The 17,435-nt window shown below is 44.1% G+C and overlaps 37 non-coding genes across 37 annotated transcripts; all 37 read right to left on the minus strand.

Annotated features, from left to right (window-relative positions):
- Positions 1-359: 359 nt before the first annotated feature.
- Positions 360-431, minus strand: trnap-ugg (transfer RNA proline (anticodon UGG)). Its single transcript has one exon. It is a non-coding gene; the product is annotated as a tRNA-Pro (tRNA).
- Positions 432-1,312: 881 nt separating this feature from the next.
- trnap-ugg (transfer RNA proline (anticodon UGG)) lies at positions 1,313-1,384 on the minus strand. The gene has a single exon. It is a non-coding gene; the product is annotated as a tRNA-Pro (tRNA).
- Positions 1,385-1,498: 114 nt separating this feature from the next.
- On the minus strand, positions 1,499-1,570 carry trnap-agg (transfer RNA proline (anticodon AGG)). The gene has a single exon. It is a non-coding gene; the product is annotated as a tRNA-Pro (tRNA).
- A 695-nt stretch (positions 1,571-2,265) lies between these two features.
- Positions 2,266-2,337, minus strand: trnap-ugg (transfer RNA proline (anticodon UGG)). Its single transcript has one exon. It is a non-coding gene; the product is annotated as a tRNA-Pro (tRNA).
- Positions 2,338-2,451: 114 nt separating this feature from the next.
- trnap-agg (transfer RNA proline (anticodon AGG)) lies at positions 2,452-2,523 on the minus strand. The gene has a single exon. It is a non-coding gene; the product is annotated as a tRNA-Pro (tRNA).
- Positions 2,524-3,218: 695 nt separating this feature from the next.
- On the minus strand, positions 3,219-3,290 carry trnap-ugg (transfer RNA proline (anticodon UGG)). Its single transcript has one exon. It is a non-coding gene; the product is annotated as a tRNA-Pro (tRNA).
- Positions 3,291-3,404: 114 nt separating this feature from the next.
- trnap-agg (transfer RNA proline (anticodon AGG)) lies at positions 3,405-3,476 on the minus strand. The gene has a single exon. It is a non-coding gene; the product is annotated as a tRNA-Pro (tRNA).
- A 695-nt stretch (positions 3,477-4,171) lies between these two features.
- On the minus strand, positions 4,172-4,243 carry trnap-ugg (transfer RNA proline (anticodon UGG)). Its single transcript has one exon. It is a non-coding gene; the product is annotated as a tRNA-Pro (tRNA).
- A 114-nt stretch (positions 4,244-4,357) lies between these two features.
- Positions 4,358-4,429, minus strand: trnap-agg (transfer RNA proline (anticodon AGG)). Its single transcript has one exon. It is a non-coding gene; the product is annotated as a tRNA-Pro (tRNA).
- A 695-nt stretch (positions 4,430-5,124) lies between these two features.
- Positions 5,125-5,196, minus strand: trnap-ugg (transfer RNA proline (anticodon UGG)). The gene has a single exon. It is a non-coding gene; the product is annotated as a tRNA-Pro (tRNA).
- Positions 5,197-5,310: 114 nt separating this feature from the next.
- trnap-agg (transfer RNA proline (anticodon AGG)) lies at positions 5,311-5,382 on the minus strand. Its single transcript has one exon. It is a non-coding gene; the product is annotated as a tRNA-Pro (tRNA).
- A 695-nt stretch (positions 5,383-6,077) lies between these two features.
- trnap-ugg (transfer RNA proline (anticodon UGG)) lies at positions 6,078-6,149 on the minus strand. The gene has a single exon. It is a non-coding gene; the product is annotated as a tRNA-Pro (tRNA).
- Positions 6,150-7,030: 881 nt separating this feature from the next.
- On the minus strand, positions 7,031-7,102 carry trnap-ugg (transfer RNA proline (anticodon UGG)). The gene has a single exon. It is a non-coding gene; the product is annotated as a tRNA-Pro (tRNA).
- Positions 7,103-7,216: 114 nt separating this feature from the next.
- trnap-agg (transfer RNA proline (anticodon AGG)) lies at positions 7,217-7,288 on the minus strand. The gene has a single exon. It is a non-coding gene; the product is annotated as a tRNA-Pro (tRNA).
- Positions 7,289-7,983: 695 nt separating this feature from the next.
- trnap-ugg (transfer RNA proline (anticodon UGG)) lies at positions 7,984-8,055 on the minus strand. Its single transcript has one exon. It is a non-coding gene; the product is annotated as a tRNA-Pro (tRNA).
- Positions 8,056-8,169: 114 nt separating this feature from the next.
- trnap-agg (transfer RNA proline (anticodon AGG)) lies at positions 8,170-8,241 on the minus strand. Its single transcript has one exon. It is a non-coding gene; the product is annotated as a tRNA-Pro (tRNA).
- A 695-nt stretch (positions 8,242-8,936) lies between these two features.
- On the minus strand, positions 8,937-9,008 carry trnap-ugg (transfer RNA proline (anticodon UGG)). The gene has a single exon. It is a non-coding gene; the product is annotated as a tRNA-Pro (tRNA).
- A 114-nt stretch (positions 9,009-9,122) lies between these two features.
- trnap-agg (transfer RNA proline (anticodon AGG)) lies at positions 9,123-9,194 on the minus strand. The gene has a single exon. It is a non-coding gene; the product is annotated as a tRNA-Pro (tRNA).
- Positions 9,195-9,889: 695 nt separating this feature from the next.
- On the minus strand, positions 9,890-9,961 carry trnap-ugg (transfer RNA proline (anticodon UGG)). The gene has a single exon. It is a non-coding gene; the product is annotated as a tRNA-Pro (tRNA).
- A 114-nt stretch (positions 9,962-10,075) lies between these two features.
- Positions 10,076-10,147, minus strand: trnap-agg (transfer RNA proline (anticodon AGG)). The gene has a single exon. It is a non-coding gene; the product is annotated as a tRNA-Pro (tRNA).
- Positions 10,148-10,842: 695 nt separating this feature from the next.
- Positions 10,843-10,914, minus strand: trnap-ugg (transfer RNA proline (anticodon UGG)). The gene has a single exon. It is a non-coding gene; the product is annotated as a tRNA-Pro (tRNA).
- A 114-nt stretch (positions 10,915-11,028) lies between these two features.
- trnap-agg (transfer RNA proline (anticodon AGG)) lies at positions 11,029-11,100 on the minus strand. Its single transcript has one exon. It is a non-coding gene; the product is annotated as a tRNA-Pro (tRNA).
- Positions 11,101-11,795: 695 nt separating this feature from the next.
- trnap-ugg (transfer RNA proline (anticodon UGG)) lies at positions 11,796-11,867 on the minus strand. Its single transcript has one exon. It is a non-coding gene; the product is annotated as a tRNA-Pro (tRNA).
- Positions 11,868-11,981: 114 nt separating this feature from the next.
- On the minus strand, positions 11,982-12,053 carry trnap-agg (transfer RNA proline (anticodon AGG)). Its single transcript has one exon. It is a non-coding gene; the product is annotated as a tRNA-Pro (tRNA).
- Positions 12,054-12,770: 717 nt separating this feature from the next.
- On the minus strand, positions 12,771-12,842 carry trnap-ugg (transfer RNA proline (anticodon UGG)). The gene has a single exon. It is a non-coding gene; the product is annotated as a tRNA-Pro (tRNA).
- A 114-nt stretch (positions 12,843-12,956) lies between these two features.
- Positions 12,957-13,028, minus strand: trnap-agg (transfer RNA proline (anticodon AGG)). The gene has a single exon. It is a non-coding gene; the product is annotated as a tRNA-Pro (tRNA).
- Positions 13,029-13,723: 695 nt separating this feature from the next.
- Positions 13,724-13,795, minus strand: trnap-ugg (transfer RNA proline (anticodon UGG)). Its single transcript has one exon. It is a non-coding gene; the product is annotated as a tRNA-Pro (tRNA).
- Positions 13,796-13,909: 114 nt separating this feature from the next.
- trnap-agg (transfer RNA proline (anticodon AGG)) lies at positions 13,910-13,981 on the minus strand. Its single transcript has one exon. It is a non-coding gene; the product is annotated as a tRNA-Pro (tRNA).
- Positions 13,982-14,676: 695 nt separating this feature from the next.
- Positions 14,677-14,748, minus strand: trnap-ugg (transfer RNA proline (anticodon UGG)). The gene has a single exon. It is a non-coding gene; the product is annotated as a tRNA-Pro (tRNA).
- Positions 14,749-15,443: 695 nt separating this feature from the next.
- On the minus strand, positions 15,444-15,515 carry trnap-ugg (transfer RNA proline (anticodon UGG)). The gene has a single exon. It is a non-coding gene; the product is annotated as a tRNA-Pro (tRNA).
- A 114-nt stretch (positions 15,516-15,629) lies between these two features.
- trnap-agg (transfer RNA proline (anticodon AGG)) lies at positions 15,630-15,701 on the minus strand. Its single transcript has one exon. It is a non-coding gene; the product is annotated as a tRNA-Pro (tRNA).
- Positions 15,702-15,815: 114 nt separating this feature from the next.
- Positions 15,816-15,887, minus strand: trnap-ugg (transfer RNA proline (anticodon UGG)). The gene has a single exon. It is a non-coding gene; the product is annotated as a tRNA-Pro (tRNA).
- A 114-nt stretch (positions 15,888-16,001) lies between these two features.
- trnap-agg (transfer RNA proline (anticodon AGG)) lies at positions 16,002-16,073 on the minus strand. The gene has a single exon. It is a non-coding gene; the product is annotated as a tRNA-Pro (tRNA).
- A 114-nt stretch (positions 16,074-16,187) lies between these two features.
- On the minus strand, positions 16,188-16,259 carry trnap-agg (transfer RNA proline (anticodon AGG)). Its single transcript has one exon. It is a non-coding gene; the product is annotated as a tRNA-Pro (tRNA).
- Positions 16,260-16,373: 114 nt separating this feature from the next.
- On the minus strand, positions 16,374-16,445 carry trnap-agg (transfer RNA proline (anticodon AGG)). The gene has a single exon. It is a non-coding gene; the product is annotated as a tRNA-Pro (tRNA).
- A 114-nt stretch (positions 16,446-16,559) lies between these two features.
- Positions 16,560-16,631, minus strand: trnap-agg (transfer RNA proline (anticodon AGG)). The gene has a single exon. It is a non-coding gene; the product is annotated as a tRNA-Pro (tRNA).
- Positions 16,632-17,326: 695 nt separating this feature from the next.
- On the minus strand, positions 17,327-17,398 carry trnap-ugg (transfer RNA proline (anticodon UGG)). The gene has a single exon. It is a non-coding gene; the product is annotated as a tRNA-Pro (tRNA).
- Between the last annotated feature and the right edge of the window lie 37 nt (positions 17,399-17,435).

Here is a 17,435-nt window from a genome sequence, read left to right on the forward strand (position 1 = left end):
CAAAGCAAGATAAATCATTCATCTTTCTGCCACCGATTCTGTCACTTAAATCTAACGCAGTCATTGTGCAGTCAAACATGTCACACCATGAGGAAAAATTCATGATTTTGAAATATCATTATTGATTCAATCAGACTAGAAGTATCTTTAGGGATCATAGACACTGACAAACTTGAAATGTTTCACCGTTTTATCAAGGGTTCGTTTTCCATAAAAAAGATGAATTGGGAGAAGCAAGCACTGTCTTTAAAGTACAGTATACCTTGTGCAAAGGCAGAAAAAAGTCCATCAGCAGGGAACGCCTTTTTTCAAGGGTTATCGTTCCCTGACAAACATCTCGGCGAGCAAGGATGAAAGAAGGGCTCGTCCGGGATTTGAACCCGGGACCTCTCGCACCCAAAGCGAGAATCATACCCCTAGACCAACGAGCCAAAAACATGCTTGCAAATTTTCAGAGTTGTCCTCCAGGAAAGACTATAACCGGGAAAGCAAAGCACACAGTTGAGGTCACCATCGTTGATTTCCAACCACAGGTCGGAGAAACAGGGCTCTTCCGGGATTTGAACCCGGGACCTCTCGCACCCTAAGCGAGAATCATACCCCTTGACCAACAAGCCTTCGCACAGCTGCTCCGGATTGCGGGTCATTTCTGTGCCAACCAGTACATTTCTTAAGTCTTTTCAATCTATCTGTTGGTTGTCAGTATATTTCACTTACACACAAACCATCACTAATTCAAACAATGTTACTCATCCAGGCTTAGCAATCAGAGAGCACGATACCACTATCTAAACACACTGAGCAAGAGCACCTTATGATGTCATTTCAACTCAGCGCTAAACTACGCATGTCATTCCATTCCTTAGAAGCTCTCTTTCTTAACATGGCCATCGCTACAGACATGCTGGCCATGATACGCCTTCAATCTCTGACAGGTGAGCTAGCGTATCCATCAAAGCAAGATAAATCATTCATCTTTCTGCCACCGATTCTGTCACTTAAATCTAACGCAGTCATTGTGCAGTCAAACATGTCACACCATGAGGAAAAATTCATGATTTTGAAATATCATTATTGATTCAATCAGACTAGAAGTATCTTTAGGGATCATAGACACTGACAAACTTGAAATGTTTCACCGTTTTATCAAGGGTTCATTTTCCATAAAAAAGATGAATTGGGAGAAGCAAGCACTGTCTTTAAAGTACAGTATACCTTGTGCAAAGGCAGAAAAAAGTCCATCAGCAGGGAACGCCTTTTTTCAAGGGTTATCGTTCCCTGACAAACATCTCGGCGAGCAAGGACGAAAGAAGGGCTCGTCCGGGATTTGAACCCGGGACCTCTCGCACCCAAAGCGAGAATCATACCCCTAGACCAACGAGCCGAAAACATGCTTGCAAATTTTCAGAGTTGTCCTGCAGGAAAGACTATAACCGGGAAAGCAAAGCACACAGTTGAGGTCACCATCATTGATTTCCAAACACAGGTCGGAGAAACAGGGCTCGTCCGGGATTTGAACCCGGGACCTCTCGCACCCTAAGCGAGAATCATACCCCTAGACCAACGAGCCTTCGCACAGCTGCTCCGGATTGCGGGTCATTTCTGTGCCAACCAGTACATTTCTTAAGTCTTTTCAATCTATCTGTTGGTTGTCAGTATATTTCACTTACACACAAACCATCACTAATTCAAGCAATGTTACTCATCCAGGCTTAGCAATCAGAGAGCACGATACCACTATCTAAACACACTGAGCAAGAGCACCTTATGATGTCATTTCAACTCAGCGCTAAACTACGCATGTCATTCCATTCCTTAGAAGCTCTCTTTCTTAACATGGCCATCGCTACAGACATGCTGGCCATGATACGCCTTCAATCTCTGACAGGTGAGCTAGCGTATCCATCAAAGCAAGATAAATCATTCATCTTTCTGCCACCGATTCTGTCACTTAAATCTAACGCAGTCATTGTGCAGTCAAACATGTCACACCATGAGGAAAAATTCATGATTTTGAAATATCATTATTGATTCAATCAGACTAGAAGTATCTTTAGGGATCATAGACACTGACAAACTTGAAATGTTTCACCGTTTTATCAAGGGTTCGTTTTCCATAAAAAAGATGAATTGGGAGAAGCAAGCACTGTCTTTAAAGTACAGTATACCTTGTGCAAAGGCAGAAAAAAGTCCATCAGCAGGGAACGCCTTTTTTCAAGGGTTATCGTTCCCTGACAAACATCTCGGCGAGCAAGGATGAAAGAAGGGCTCGTCCGGGATTTGAACCCGGGACCTCTCGCACCCAAAGCGAGAATCATACCCCTAGACCAACGAGCCGAAAACATGCTTGCAAATTTTCAGAGTTGTCCTGCAGGAAAGACTATAACCGGGAAAGCAAAGCACACAGTTGAGGTCACCATCATTGATTTCCAAACACAGGTCGGAGAAACAGGGCTCGTCCGGGATTTGAACCCGGGACCTCTCGCACCCTAAGCGAGAATCATACCCCTAGACCAACGAGCCTTCGCACAGCTGCTCCGGATTGCGGGTCATTTCTGTGCCAACCAGTACATTCCTTAAGTCTTTTCAATCTATCTGTTGGTTGTCAGTATATTTCACTTACACACAAACCATCACTAATTCAAACAATGTTACTCATCCAGGCTTAGCAATCAGAGAGCACGATACCACTATCTAAACACACTGAGCAAGAGCACCTTATGATGTCATTTCAACTCAGCGCTAAACTACGCATGTCATTCCATTCCTTAGAAGCTCTCTTTCTTAACATGGCCATCGCTACAGACATGCTGGCCATGATACGCCTTCAATCTCTGACAGGTGAGCTAGCGTATCCATCAAAGCAAGATAAATCATTCATCTTTCTGCCACCGATTCTGTCACTTAAATCTAACGCAGTCATTGTGCAGTCAAACATGTCACACCATGAGGAAAAATTCATGATTTTGAAATATCATTATTGATTCAATCAGACTAGAAGTATCTTTAGGGATCATAGACACTGACAAACTTGAAATGTTTCACCGTTTTATCAAGGGTTCGTTTTCCATAAAAAAGATGAATTGGGAGAAGCAAGCACTGTCTTTAAAGTACAGTATACCTTGTGCAAAGGCAGAAAAAAGTCCATCAGCAGGGAACGCCTTTTTTCAAGGGTTATCGTTCCCTGACAAACATCTCGGCGAGCAAGGATGAAAGAAGGGCTCGTCCGGGATTTGAACCCGGGACCTCTCGCACCCAAAGCGAGAATCATACCCCTAGACCAACGAGCCAAAAACATGCTTGCAAATTTTCAGAGTTGTCCTGCAGGAAAGACTATAACCGGGAAAGCAAAGCACACAGTTGAGGTCACCATCATTGATTTCCAAACACAGGTCGGAGAAACAGGGCTCGTCCGGGATTTGAACCCGGGACCTCTTGCACCCTAAGCGAGAATCATACCCCTAGACCAACGAGCCTTCGCACAGCTGCTCCGGATTGCGGGTCATTTCTGTGCCAACCAGTACATTTCTTAAGTCTTTTCAATCTATCTGTTGGTTGTCAGTATATTTCACTTACACACAAACCATCACTAATTCAAACAATGTTACTCGTCCAGGCTTAGCAATCAGAGAGCACGATACCACTATCTAAACACACTGAGCAAGAGCACCTTATGATGTCATTTCAACTCAGCGCTAAACTACGCATGTCATTCCATTCCTTAGAAGCTCTCTTTCTTAACATGGCCATCGCTACAGACATGCTGGCCATGATACGCCTTCAATCTCTGACAGGTGAGCTAGCGTATCCATCAAAGCAAGATAAATCATTCATCTTTCTGCCACCGATTCTGTCACTTAAATCTAACGCAGTCATTGTGCAGTCAAACATGTCACACCATGAGGAAAAATTCATGATTTTGAAATATCATTATTGATTCAATCAGACTAGAAGTATCTTTAGGGATCATAGACACTGACAAACTTGAAATGTTTCACCGTTTTATCAAGGGTTCATTTTCCATAAAAAAGATGAATTGGGAGAAGCAAGCACTGTCTTTAAAGTACAGTATACCTTGTGCAAAGGCAGAAAAAAGTCCATCAGCAGGGAACGCCTTTTTTCAAGGGTTATCGTTCCCTGACAAACATCTCGGCGAGCAAGGACGAAAGAAGGGCTCGTCCGGGATTTGAACCCGGGACCTCTCGCACCCAAAGCGAGAATCATACCCCTAGACCAACGAGCGGAAAACATGCTTGCAAATTTTCAGAGTTGTCCTGCAGGAAAGACTATAACCGGGAAAGCAAAGCACACAGTTGAGGTCACCATCATTGATTTCCAAACACAGGTCGGAGAAACAGGGCTCGTCCGGGATTTGAACCCGGGACCTCTCGCACCCTAAGCGAGAATCATACCCCTAGACCAACGAGCCTTCGCACAGCTGCTCCGGATTGCGGGTCATTTCTGTGCCAACCAGTACATTTCTTAAGTCTTTTCAATCTATCTGTTGGTTGTCAGTATATTTCACTTACACACAAACCATCACTAATTCAAGCAATGTTACTCATCCAGGCTTAGCAATCAGAGAGCACGATACCACTATCTAAACACACTGAGCAAGAGCACCTTATGATGTCATTTCAACTCAGCGCTAAACTACGCATGTCATTCCATTCCTTAGAAGCTCTCTTTCTTAACATGGCCATCGCTACAGACATGCTGGCCATGATACGCCTTCAATCTCTGACAGGTGAGCTAGCGTATCCATCAAAGCAAGATAAATCATTCATCTTTCTGCCACCGATTCTGTCACTTAAATCTAACGCAGTCATTGTGCAGTCAAACATGTCACACCATGAGGAAAAATTCATGATTTTGAAATATCATTATTGATTCAATCAGACTAGAAGTATCTTTAGGGATCATAGACACTGACAAACTTGAAATGTTTCACCGTTTTATCAAGGGTTCGTTTTCCATAAAAAAGATGAATTGGGAGAAGCAAGCACTGTCTTTAAAGTACAGTATACCTTGTGCAAAGGCAGAAAAAAGTCCATCAGCAGGGAACGCCTTTTTTCAAGGGTTATCGTTCCCTGACAAACATCTCGGCGAGCAAGGATGAAAGAAGGGCTCGTCCGGGATTTGAACCCGGGACCTCTTGCACCCAAAGCGAGAATCATACCCCTAGACCAACGAGCCGAAAACATGCTTGCAAATTTTCAGAGTTGTCCTGCAGGAAAGACTATAACCGGGAAAGCAAAGCACACAGTTGAGGTCACCATCATTGATTTCCAAACACAGGTCGGAGAAACAGGGCTCGTCCGGGATTTGAACCCGGGACCTCTCGCACCCTAAGCGAGAATCATACCCCTAGACCAACGAGCCTTCGCACAGCTGCTCCGGATTGCGGGTCATTTCTGTGCCAACCAGTACATTTCTTAAGTCTTTTCAATCTATCTGTTGGTTGTCAGTATATTTCACTTACACACAAACCATCACTAATTCAAACAATGTTACTCGTCCAGGCTTAGCAATCAGAGAGCACGATACCACTATCTAAACACACTGAGCAAGAGCACCTTATGATGTCATTTCAACTCAGCGCTAAACTACGCATGTCATTCCATTCCTTAGAAGCTCTCTTTCTTAACATGGCCATCGCTACAGACATGCTGGCCATGATACGCCTTCAATCTCTGACAGGTGAGCTAGCGTATCCATCAAAGCAAGATAAATCATTCATCTTTCTGCCACCGATTCTGTCACTTAAATCTAACGCAGTCATTGTGCAGTCAAACATGTCACACCATGAGGAAAAATTCATGATTTTGAAATATCATTATTGATTCAATCAGACTAGAAGTATCTTTAGGGATCATAGACACTGACAAACTTGAAATGTTTCACCGTTTTATCAAGGGTTCGTTTTCCATAAAAAAGATGAATTGGGAGAAGCAAGCACTGTCTTTAAAGTACAGTATACCTTGTGCAAAGGCAGAAAAAAGTCCATCAGCAGGGAACGCCTTTTTTCAAGGGTTATCGTTCCCTGACAAACATCTCGGCGAGCAAGGATGAAAGAAGGGCTCGTCCGGGATTTGAACCCGGGACCTCTCGCACCCAAAGCGAGAATCATACCCCTAGACCAACGAGCCAAAAACATGCTTGCAAATTTTCAGAGTTGTCCTCCAGGAAAGACTATAACCGGGAAAGCAAAGCACACAGTTGAGGTCACCATCGTTGATTTCCAACCACAGGTCGGAGAAACAGGGCTCTTCCGGGATTTGAACCCGGGACCTCTCGCACCCTAAGCGAGAATCATACCCCTTGACCAACAAGCCTTCGCACAGCTGCTCCGGATTGCGGGTCATTTCTGTGCCAACCAGTACATTTCTTAAGTCTTTTCAATCTATCTGTTGGTTGTCAGTATATTTCACTTACACACAAACCATCACTAATTCAAACAATGTTACTCATCCAGGCTTAGCAATCAGAGAGCACGATACCACTATCTAAACACACTGAGCAAGAGCACCTTATGATGTCATTTCAACTCAGCGCTAAACTACGCATGTCATTCCATTCCTTAGAAGCTCTCTTTCTTAACATGGCCATCGCTACAGACATGCTGGCCATGATACGCCTTCAATCTCTGACAGGTGAGCTAGCGTATCCATCAAAGCAAGATAAATCATTCATCTTTCTGCCACCGATTCTGTCACTTAAATCTAACGCAGTCATTGTGCAGTCAAACATGTCACACCATGAGGAAAAATTCATGATTTTGAAATATCATTATTGATTCAATCAGACTAGAAGTATCTTTAGGGATCATAGACACTGACAAACTTGAAATGTTTCACCGTTTTATCAAGGGTTCATTTTCCATAAAAAAGATGAATTGGGAGAAGCAAGCACTGTCTTTAAAGTACAGTATACCTTGTGCAAAGGCAGAAAAAAGTCCATCAGCAGGGAACGCCTTTTTTCAAGGGTTATCGTTCCCTGACAAACATCTCGGCGAGCAAGGACGAAAGAAGGGCTCGTCCGGGATTTGAACCCGGGACCTCTCGCACCCAAAGCGAGAATCATACCCCTAGACCAACGAGCCGAAAACATGCTTGCAAATTTTCAGAGTTGTCCTGCAGGAAAGACTATAACCGGGAAAGCAAAGCACACAGTTGAGGTCACCATCATTGATTTCCAAACACAGGTCGGAGAAACAGGGCTCGTCCGGGATTTGAACCCGGGACCTCTCGCACCCTAAGCGAGAATCATACCCCTAGACCAACGAGCCTTCGCACAGCTGCTCCGGATTGCGGGTCATTTCTGTGCCAACCAGTACATTTCTTAAGTCTTTTCAATCTATCTGTTGGTTGTCAGTATATTTCACTTACACACAAACCATCACTAATTCAAGCAATGTTACTCATCCAGGCTTAGCAATCAGAGAGCACGATACCACTATCTAAACACACTGAGCAAGAGCACCTTATGATGTCATTTCAACTCAGCGCTAAACTACGCATGTCATTCCATTCCTTAGAAGCTCTCTTTCTTAACATGGCCATCGCTACAGACATGCTGGCCATGATACGCCTTCAATCTCTGACAGGTGAGCTAGCGTATCCATCAAAGCAAGATAAATCATTCATCTTTCTGCCACCGATTCTGTCACTTAAATCTAACGCAGTCATTGTGCAGTCAAACATGTCACACCATGAGGAAAAATTCATGATTTTGAAATATCATTATTGATTCAATCAGACTAGAAGTATCTTTAGGGATCATAGACACTGACAAACTTGAAATGTTTCACCGTTTTATCAAGGGTTCGTTTTCCATAAAAAAGATGAATTGGGAGAAGCAAGCACTGTCTTTAAAGTACAGTATACCTTGTGCAAAGGCAGAAAAAAGTCCATCAGCAGGGAACGCCTTTTTTCAAGGGTTATCGTTCCCTGACAAACATCTCGGCGAGCAAGGATGAAAGAAGGGCTCGTCCGGGATTTGAACCCGGGACCTCTCGCACCCAAAGCGAGAATCATACCCCTAGACCAACGAGCCGAAAACATGCTTGCAAATTTTCAGAGTTGTCCTGCAGGAAAGACTATAACCGGGAAAGCAAAGCACACAGTTGAGGTCACCATCATTGATTTCCAAACACAGGTCGGAGAAACAGGGCTCGTCCGGGATTTGAACCCGGGACCTCTCGCACCCTAAGCGAGAATCATACCCCTAGACCAACGAGCCTTCGCACAGCTGCTCCGGATTGCGGGTCATTTCTGTGCCAACCAGTACATTTCTTAAGTCTTTTCAATCTATCTGTTGGTTGTCAGTATATTTCACTTACACACAAACCATCACTAATTCAAACAATGTTACTCATCCAGGCTTAGCAATCAGAGAGCACGATACCACTATCTAAACACACTGAGCAAGAGCACCTTATGATGTCATTTCAACTCAGCGCTAAACTACGCATGTCATTCCATTCCTTAGAAGCTCTCTTTCTTAACATGGCCATCGCTACAGACATGCTGGCCATGATACGCCTTCAATCTCTGACAGGTGAGCTAGCGTATCCATCAAAGCAAGATAAATCATTCATCTTTCTGCCACCGATTCTGTCACTTAAATCTAACGCAGTCATTGTGCAGTCAAACATGTCACACCATGAGGAAAAATTCATGATTTTGAAATATCATTATTGATTCAATCAGACTAGAAGTATCTTTAGGGATCATAGACACTGACAAACTTGAAATGTTTCACCGTTTTATCAAGGGTTCGTTTTCCATAAAAAAGATGAATTGGGAGAAGCAAGCACTGTCTTTAAAGTACAGTATACCTTGTGCAAAGGCAGAAAAAAGTCCATCAGCAGGGAACGCCTTTTTTCAAGGGTTATCGTTCCCTGACAAACATCTCGGCGAGCAAGGATGAAAGAAGGGCTCGTCCGGGATTTGAACCCGGGACCTCTTGCACCCAAAGCGAGAATCATACCCCTAGACCAACGAGCCGAAAACATGCTTGCAAATTTTCAGAGTTGTCCTGCAGGAAAGACTATAACCGGGAAAGCAAAGCACACAGTTGAGGTCACCATCATTGATTTCCAAACACAGGTCGGAGAAACAGGGCTCGTCCGGGATTTGAACCCGGGACCTCTCGCACCCTAAGCGAGAATCATACCCCTAGACCAACGAGCCTTCGCACAGCTGCTCCGGATTGCGGGTCATTTCTGTGCCAACCAGTACATTTCTTAAGTCTTTTCAATCTATCTGTTGGTTGTCAGTATATTTCACTTACACACAAACCATCACTAATTCAAACAATGTTACTCGTCCAGGCTTAGCAATCAGAGAGCACGATACCACTATCTAAACACACTGAGCAAGAGCACCTTATGATGTCATTTCAACTCAGCGCTAAACTACGCATGTCATTCCATTCCTTAGAAGCTCTCTTTCTTAACATGGCCATCGCTACAGACATGCTGGCCATGATACGCCTTCAATCTCTGACAGGTGAGCTAGCGTATCCATCAAAGCAAGATAAATCATTCATCTTTCTGCCACCGATTCTGTCACTTAAATCTAACGCAGTCATTGTGCAGTCAAACATGTCACACCATGAGGAAAAATTCATGATTTTGAAATATCATTATTGATTCAATCAGACTAGAAGTATCTTTAGGGATCATAGACACTGACAAACTTGAAATGTTTCACCGTTTTATCAAGGGTTCATTTTCCATAAAAAAGATGAATTGGGAGAAGCAAGCACTGTCTTTAAAGTACAGTATACCTTGTGCAAAGGCAGAAAAAAGTCCATCAGCAGGGAACGCCTTTTTTCAAGGGTTATCGTTCCCTGACAAACATCTCGGCGAGCAAGGATGAAAGAAGGGCTCGTCCGGGATTTGAACCCGGGACCTCTCGCACCCAAAGTGAGAATCATACCCCTAGACCAACGAGCCGAAAACATGCTTGCAAATTTTCAGAGTTGTCCTGCAGGAAAGACTATAACCGGGAAAACAAAGCACACAGTTGAGGTCACCATCATTGATTTCCAAACACAGGTCGGAGAAACAGGGCTCGTCCGGGATTTGAACCCGGGACCTCTCGCACCCTAAGCGAGAATCATACCCCTAGACCAACGAGCCTTCGCACAGCTGCTCCGGATTGCGGGTCATTTCTGTGCCAACCAGTACATTTCTTAAGTCTTTTCAATCTATCTGTTGGTTGTCAGTATATTTCACTTACACACAAACCATCACTAATTCAAACAATGTTACTCATCCAGGCTTAGCAATCAGAGAGCACGATACCACTATCTAAACACACTGAGCAAGAGCACCTTATGATGTCATTTCAACTCAGCGCTAAACTACGCATGTCATTCCATTCCTTAGAAGCTCTCTTTCTTAACATGGCCATCGCTACAGACATGCTGGCCATGATACGCCTTCAATCTCTGACAGGTGAGCTAGCGTATCCATCAAAGCAAGATAAATCATTCATCTTTCTGCCACCGATTCTGTCACTTAAATCTAACGCAGTCATTGTGCAGTCAAACATGTCACACCATGAGGAAAAATTCATGATTTTGAAATATCATTATTGATTCAATCAGACTAGAAGTATCTTTAGGGATCATAGACACTGACAAACTTGAAATGTTTCACCGTTTTATCAAGGGTTCATTTTCCATAAAAAAGATGAATTGGGAGAAGCAAGCACTGTCTTTAAAGTACAGTATACCTTGTGCAAAGGCAGAAAAAAGTCCATCAGCAGGGAACGCCTTTTTTCAAGGGTTATCGTTCCCTGACAAACATCTCGGCGAGCAAGGATGAAAGAAGGGCTCGTCCGGGATTTGAACCCGGGACCTCTCGCACCCAAAGCGAGAATCATACCCCTAGACCAACGAGCCGAAAACATGCTTGCAAATTTTCAGAGTTGTCCTGCAGGAAAGACTATAACCGGGAAAGCAAAGCACACAGTTGAGGTCACCATCATTGATTTCCAAACACAGGTCGGAGAAACAGGGCTCGTCCGGGATTTGAACCCGGGACCTCTCGCACCCTAAGCGAGAATCATACCCCTAGACCAACGAGCCTTCGCACAGCTGTTCCGGATTGCGGGTCATTTCTGTGCCAACCAGTACATTTCTTAAGTCTTTTCAATCTATCTGTTGGTTGTCAGTATATTTCACTTACACACAAACCATCACTAATTCAAACAATGTTACTCATCCAGGCTTAGCAATCAGAGAGCACGATACCACTATCTAAACACACTGAGCAAGAGCACCTTATGATGTCATTTCAACTCAGCGCTAAACTACGCATGTCATTCCATTCCTTAGAAGCTCTCTTTCTTAACATGGCCATCGCTACAGACATGCTGGCCATGATACGCCTTCAATCTCTGACAGGTGAGCTAGCGTATCCATCAAAGCAAGATAAATCATTCATCTTTCTGCCACCGATTCTGTCACTTAAATCTAACGCAGTCATTGTGCAGTCAAACATGTCACACCATGAGGAAAAATTCATGATTTTGAAATATCATTATTGATTCAATCAGACTAGAAGTATCTTTAGGGATCATAGACACTGACAAACTTGAAATGTTTCACCGTTTTATCAAGGGTTCGTTTTCCATAAAAAAGATGAATTGGGAGAAGCAAGCACTGTCTTTAAAGTACAGTATACCTTGTGCAAAGGCAGAAAAAAGTCCATCAGCAGGGAACGCCTTTTTTCAAGGGTTATCGTTCCCTGACAAACATCTCGGCGAGCAAGGATGAAAGAAGGGCTCGTCCGGGATTTGAACCCGGGACCTCTCGCACCCAAAGCGAGAATCATACCCCTAGACCAACGAGCCGAAAACATGCTTGCAAATTTTCAGAGTTGTCCTGCAGGAAAGACTATAACCGGGAAAGCAAAGCACACAGTTGAGGTCACCATCATTGATTTCCAAACACAGGTCGGAGAAACAGGGCTCGTCCGGGATTTGAACCCGGGACCTCTCGCACCCTAAGCGAGAATCATACCCCTAGACCAACGAGCCTTCGCACAGCTGCTCCGGATTGCGGGTCATTTCTGTGCCAACCAGTACATTTCTTAAGTCTTTTCAATCTATCTGTTGGTTGTCAGTATATTTCACTTACACACAAACCATCACTAATTCAAACAATGTTACTCATCCAGGCTTAGCAATCAGAGAGCACGATACCACTATCTAAACACACTGAGCAAGAGCACCTTATGATGTCATTTCAACTCAGCGCTAAACTACGCATGTCATTCCATTCCTTAGAAGCTCTCTTTCTTAACATGGCCATCGCTACAGACAGGTGCTGGCCGATGATACGCCTTCAATCTCTGACTGGTGAGCTAGCGTATCCATCAAAGGCAAGATAAGAAGTCATGTTCGGGGGGCCTGCCGAGTCGGGTCACTTGATAGAGGGGGGGGAGTGGTGGTAGGGGTGGGGGGGCAGGCATGGTCACTTCCATGAGAGAAAAATTCATGATTTTGAAATATCATTATTGATTCAATCAGACTAGAAGTATCTTTAGGGATCATAGACACTGACAAACTTGAAATGTTTCACCGTTTTATCAAGGGTTCATTTTCCATAAAAAAGATGAATTGGGAGAAGCAAGCACTGTCTTTAAAGTACAGTATACCTTGTGCAAAGGCAGAAAAAAGTCCATCAGCAGGGAACGCCTTTTTTCAAGGGTTATCGTTCCCTGACAAACATCTCGGCGAGCAAGGATGAAAGAAGGGCTCGTGCGGGATTTGAACCCGGGACCTCTCGCACCCAAAGCGAGAATCATACCCCTAGACCAACGAGCCGAAAACATGCTTGCAAATTTTCAGAGTTGTCCTGCAGGAAAGACTATAACCGGGAAAGCAAAGCACACAGTTGAGGTCACCATCATTGATTTCCAAACACAGGTCGGAGAAACAGGGCTCGTCCGGGATTTGAACCCGGGACCTCTCGCACCCTAAGCGAGAATCATACCCCTAGACCAACGAGCCTTCGCACAGCTGCTCCGGATTGCGGGTCATTTCTGTGCCAACCAGTACATTTCTTAAGTCTTTTCAATCTATCTGTTGGTTGTCAGTATATTTCACTTACACACAAACCATCACTAATTCAAACAATGTTACTCGTCCAGGCTTAGCAATCAGAGAGCACGATACCACTATCTAAACACACTGAGCAAGAGCACCTTATGATGTCATTTCAACTCAGCGCTAAACTACGCATGTCATTCCATTCCTTAGAAGCTCTCTTTCTTAACATGGCCATCGCTACAGACATGCTGGCCATGATACGCCTTCAATCTCTGACAGGTGAGCTAGCGTATCCATCAAAGCAAGATAAATCATTCATCTTTCTGCCACCGATTCTGTCACTTAAATCTAACGCAGTCATTGTGCAGTCAAACATGTCACACCATGAGGAAAAATTCATGATTTTGAAATATCATTATTGATTCAATCAGACTAGAAGTATCTTTAGGGATCATAGACACTGACAAACTTGAAATGTTTCACCGTTTTATCAAGGGTTCGTTTTCCATAAAAAAGATGAATTGGGAGAAGCAAGCACTGTCTTTAAAGTACAGTATACCTTGTGCAAAGGCAGAAAAAAGTCCATCAGCAGGGAACGCCTTTTTTCAAGGGTTATCGTTCCCTGACAAACATCTCGGCGAGCAAGGATGAAAGAAGGGCTCGTCTGGGATTTGAACCCGGGACCTCTCGCACCCAAAGCGAGAATCATACCCCTAGACCAACGAGCCGAAAACATGCTTGCAAATTTTCAGAGTTGTCCTGCAGGAAAGACTATAACCGGGAAAGCAAAGCACACAGTTGAGGTCACCATCGTTGATTTCCAAACACAGGTCGGAGAAACAGGGCTCGTCCGGGATTTGAACCCGGGACCTCTTGCACCCTAAGCGAGAATCATACCCCTAGACCAACGAGCCTTCGCACAGCTGCTCCGGATTGCGGGTCATTTCTGTGCCAACCAGTACATTTCTTAAGTCTTTTCAATCTATCTGTTGGTTGTCAGTATATTTCACTTACACACAAACCATCACTAATTCAAACAATGTTACTCATCCAGGCTTAGCAATCAGAGAGCACGATACCACTATCTAAACACACTGAGCAAGAGCACCTTATGATGTCATTTCAACTCAGCGCTAAACTACGCATGTCATTCCATTCCTTAGAAGCTCTCTTTCTTAACATGGCCATCGCTACAGACATGCTGGCCATGATACGCCTTCAATCTCTGACAGGTGAGCTAGCGTATCCATCAAAGCAAGATAAATCATTCATCTTTCTGCCACCGATTCTGTCACTTAAATCTAACGCAGTCATTGTGCAGTCAAACATGTCACACCATGAGGAAAAATTCATGATTTTGAAATATCATTATTGATTCAATCAGACTAGAAGTATCTTTAGGGATCATAGACACTGACAAACTTGAAATGTTTCACCGTTTTATCAAGGGTTCATTTTCCATAAAAAAGATGAATTGGGAGAAGCAAGCACTGTCTTTAAAGTACAGTATACCTTGTGCAAAGGCAGAAAAAAGTCCATCAGCAGGGAACGCCTTTTTTCAAGGGTTATCGTTCCCTGACAAACATCTCGGCGAGCAAGGATGAAAGAAGGGTTCGTCCGGGATTTGAACCCGGGACCTCTCGCACCCAAAGCGAGAATCATACCCCTAGACCAACGAGCCTTCGCACAGCTGCTCCGGATTGCGGGTCATTTCTGTGCCAACCAGTACATTTCTTAAGTCTTTTCAATCTATCTGTTGGTTGTCAGTATATTTCACTTACACACAAACCATCACTAATTCAAACAATGTTACTCGTCCAGGCTTAGCAATCAGAGAGCACGATACCACTATCTAAACACACTGAGCAAGAGCACCTTATGATGTCATTTCAACTCAGCGCTAAACTACGCATGTCATTCCATTCCTTAGAAGCTCTCTTTCTTAACATGGCCATCGCTACAGACATGCTGGCCATGATACGCCTTCAATCTCTGACAGGTGAGCTAGCGTATCCATCAAAGCAAGATAAATCATTCATCTTTCTGCCACCGATTCTGTCACTTAAATCTAACGCAGTCATTGTGCAGTCAAACATGTCACACCATGAGGAAAAATTCATGATTTTGAAATATCATTATTGATTCAATCAGACTAGAAGTATCTTTAGGGATCATAGACACTGACAAACTTGAAATGTTTCACCGTTTTATCAAGGGTTCATTTTCCATAAAAAAGATGAATTGGGAGAAGCAAGCACTGTCTTTAAAGTACAGTATATCTTGTGCAAAGGCAGAAAAAAGTCCATCAGCAGGGAACGCATTTTTGCAAGGGTTATCGTTCCCTGACAAACATCTCGGCGAGCAAGGACGAAAGAAGGGCTCGTCCGGGATTTGAACCCGAGACCTCTCGCACCCAAAGCGAGAATCATACCCCTAGACCAACAAGCCTAAAGCATGCTTGCAAATTTCCAGAGTTGTCCTGCAGGCAAGACTATGTCCAGGAAAGAAAAGCACATGGTTGAGGTCCCCGTCATTGATTTCCAAACACAGGTCAGAGAAATAGGGCTCGTCCGGGATTTGAACCCGGGACCTCTCGCACCCTAAGCGAGAATCATACCCCTAGACCAACGAGCCAAAAGCATGCTTGCAAATTTCCAGAGTTGTCCTGCAGGCAAGACTATGTCCAGGAAAGCAAAGCACATGGTTGAGGTCCCCGTCATTGATTTCCAAACACAGGTCAGAGAAATAGGGCTCGTCCGGGATTTGAACCCGGGACCTCTCGCACCCAAAGCGAGAATCATACCCCTAGACCAACAATCCAAATACATGCTTGCAAATTTTCAGAGTTGTCCTGCAGGCAAGACTATGTCCAGGAAAGCAAAGCACACGGTTGAGGTGTCCGTCATTGATTTCCAAACACAGGTCAGAGAAATAGGGCTCGTCCGGGATTTGAACCCGGGACCTCTCGCAGCCTAAGCGAGAATCATACCCCTAGACCAACGAGCCAAAAACATGCGTGCAAATTTCCAGAGTTGTCCTGCAGGCAAGACTATGTCCAGGAAAGCAAAGCACACGGTTGAGGTCCCCGTCATTGATTTCCAAACACAGGTCAGAGAAATAGGGCTCGTCCGGGATTTGAACCCGGGACCTCTCGCACCCTAAGCGAGAATCATACCCCTAGACCAACGAGCCAAAAACATGCTTACAAATTTCCAGAGTTGTCCTGCAGGCAAGACTATGTCCAGGAAAGCAAAGCACATGGTTGAGGTCCCCGTCATTGATTTCCAAACACAGGTCAGAGAAATAGGGCTCGTCCGGGATTTGAACCAGGGACCTCTCGCACCCTAAGCGAGAATCATACCCCTAGATCAACGAGCCAAAATCATGCTTGCAAATTTCCAGAGTTGTCCTGCAGGCAAGACTATGTCCAGGAAAGCAAAGCACACGGTTGAGGTCCCCGTCATTGATTTCCAAACACAGGTCAGAGAAATAGGGCTCGTCCGGGATTTGAACCCGGGACCTCTCGCACCCTAAGCGAGAATCATACCCCTAGACCAACGAGCCTTCGCAGAGCTGCTCCGGATTGCGGGTCATTTCTGTGCCAACCAGTACATTTCTTAAGTCTTTTCAATCTATCTGTTGGTTTTCAGTATATTTCACTTACACACAAACCATCACTAATTCAAACAATGTTACTCATCCAGGCTTAGCAATCAGAGAGCACGATACCACTATCTAAACACACTGAGCAAGAGCACCTTATGATGTCATTTCAACTCAGCGCTAATCTACGCATGTCATTCCATTCCTTAAAAGCTCTTTTTCTTAACATGGCCATCGCTACAGACATGCTGGCCATGATACGCCTTCAATCTCTGACAGGTGAGCTAGCGTATCCATCAAAGCAAGATAGATCATTCATCTTTCTGCCACCGATTCTGTCACTTAAATCTAACGCAGTCATTGTGCAGTCAAACATGTCACACCATGAGGAAAAATTCATGATTTTGAAATATCATTATTGATTCAATCAGACTAGAAGTATCTTTAGGGATCATAGACACTGACAAACTTGAAATGTTTCACCGTTTTATCAAGGGTTCATTTTCCATAAAAAAGATGAATTGGGAGAAGCAAGCACTGTCTTTAAAGTACAGTATATCTTGTGCAAAGGCAGAAAAAAGTCCATCAGCAGGGAACGCATTTTTGCAAGGGTTATCGTTCCCTGACAAACATCTCGGCGAGCAAGGACGAAAGAAGGGCTCGTCCGGGATTTGAACCCGAGACCTCTCGCACCCAAAGCGAGAATCATACCCCTAGACCAACAAGCCTAAAGCATGCTTGCAAATTTCCAGAGTTGTCCTGCAG

This window comes from Hoplias malabaricus, chromosome 6, assembly GCF_029633855.1.
Source record: "Hoplias malabaricus isolate fHopMal1 chromosome 6, fHopMal1.hap1, whole genome shotgun sequence".
NCBI lineage: Eukaryota > Metazoa > Chordata > Actinopteri > Characiformes > Erythrinidae > Hoplias > Hoplias malabaricus.